The following is a 2,114-nucleotide window of genomic DNA, read 5'->3' as shown; positions in this document are numbered from 1 at the left end:
AATTAAATAATATTATAATTTGATGTTCTCTCCTGGAACTCTGAACCTTGGTGGGTAGCACAGGATGGGGGGAGGTGTTCAGAGTTATTTATCACAGTGGCTATGTCCTGATGGAACTCTTCGGGCTAGCAGTCTGTTGCTATGATTTCTGCCAGTTTCTTGCCTGACTGTCCCCAGACTCCTTAGGTCCTACCAATCCTCTAAACTGGCCCCATGATCTGTGAGCTAACTCCCCATATCCATTTAATAAATTACTATGTACTTAAGTTGGGAATACAGGGACATTCAGGGCGGTTTAATGGGTACTAAATCCTCCGAGGGATAGGGCTTTGCTCTGGGAACCCTGGAAGTAGAGACAAAGGAATGCCAAATAGGGGAACTTAGGAGAGACTGGTATAAGACCCCTAACATGCCAGAGAATGGTCAGGTAAGGATTGGTGAACACAGGCTCTGGAGCTAGCCAGCCTGTATTCCAATATCAACTCTTCTGCTCATCAGCTGTGTGGTTTCTTGGGTAAGTCAATTAACCTCTCAGTGCCCCAGCTCCCTCATCCATATAGTGAGGATCATGATAATAGTTATACCTGCCTCTTGGGATTATTTAGAGGGTTTAATGACCTAAGCAATAGGTGTTAGTTACTTAGAACAGTGTCTGGCCTATAGGGAGTGTTCAGAAAATATTAGCTATTGTTGCAACATAAAACTTCAATGTTTTTGGTCAACAAATTACTTATGAATCTTTAAACAAAGGAAAATTAAAAGACAGAATAAGGAATAGAATTTAGTTACATTTGAGTGAAATGACCAGTTCACTTCTCTGTGAAGAGTTTGGGGTTGTCAGGCTATGGGGGAATGAGGCTACTGGGTGGCATGCAACCACAGAGAGAACTGAGCAATGTCACTGAGGAGCTTCCTCTCATGGTTCTGCCCTCACTCCAAGGGTGGGAATTTTTCCATTTCCTGTATCATCCTGAAAGCCTGTTGGCTGTTGTATTTTTTATTTTTTTGAGACAAGGTCTTACTCTGTCACCCAGGTTGGAGTGCAGTGGCATCATCATAGCTCACTGTAGCCTCAGACCCCTGGGCTTAAGCAATCCTCCTACCTCAGCCTCCTGAGTAGCTGGGACTATAGGCATGTGCCACCACGCCTGGCTCATTTTAAAATTTTTTGTAGAGATGGGGTCTTGCTATGTTGTCCAGGCTGGTCTTGAACTCTTGGCCTCAAGGGATCCTCCTGCCTTGGCCTCCCAAAGTGCTGGGATTACAGGCATGAACCATCGTGTCCACTGCTGCATTTTAACCAACAAACCTGCTGTACTCAAAATCCACAGGGTCCACCGGAGGCATCTGTTGATGTTGGGAGCCCCACCCTGATCAGGCCATGTGTTGGGGAGGCTGATATGGGAGATGAGGGGGGTATCGCCTCATCTAAAGTATCCAGAACAACTAAGAAGAAATACCCCAAAAGGGATATTAAAAAAGAATATCCAGCCACTTAGAAGGAGAGGAGTCAGGGCTGGGGCATGAATTAGAAGGTTTCAAGGATCCTAAATAAATATTGATTTTATCTTATCCCCATTGTTCCTTGGGGAGAGAAATTATGTAGTAAATTTTCCAAGGAAATATTCTTTTGATTGGGGATGGGTAATGCTATTTATTCTCTCAGCAGCTGGAGAGAGGGGAGAGAGAGAGATAGGGCACATGCATACAAGCGTTGTCTTGGTGGGGACAGTTAGATAAACATTCCTGGGTGGGTGAGGCCCTGCGGCACTTGGATGTAGGCACCAAGGCTTCAGTGAAAGGGCAGAATTTGAAGCTGACATAGGGCACACTGACACAAGAGCCAGAAGCAGGGGCAAAGAAGTGATTCCTCGGAATCTGTGCAAATCATGGAGGTGGGGGAGACCATCTGACAGAGTAATTGGAAGAGATTTTGGAAGTTTTGGGGTCTATCCTTCCACTCAACACATCGATCCCTCTTCAGCCTCCCTGACAATCAGTAACAAGACTTCCAATAAAGTGATAGGAAACTTGTTTCTTCAGAATGTAGCCCAATATTTTTTTTTTTTTTTTTGAGACAGTCTCACTCTTTTGCCGGAGCTAGAGTGAGTGCG

Source organism: Propithecus coquereli, unplaced genomic scaffold (assembly GCF_000956105.1).
Source record: "Propithecus coquereli isolate 6110/MARCELLA unplaced genomic scaffold, Pcoq_1.0 Scaffold482, whole genome shotgun sequence".
Taxonomy (NCBI): Eukaryota; Metazoa; Chordata; class Mammalia; order Primates; family Indriidae; genus Propithecus; species Propithecus coquereli.
This window is presented reverse-complemented; position numbering follows the sequence as displayed.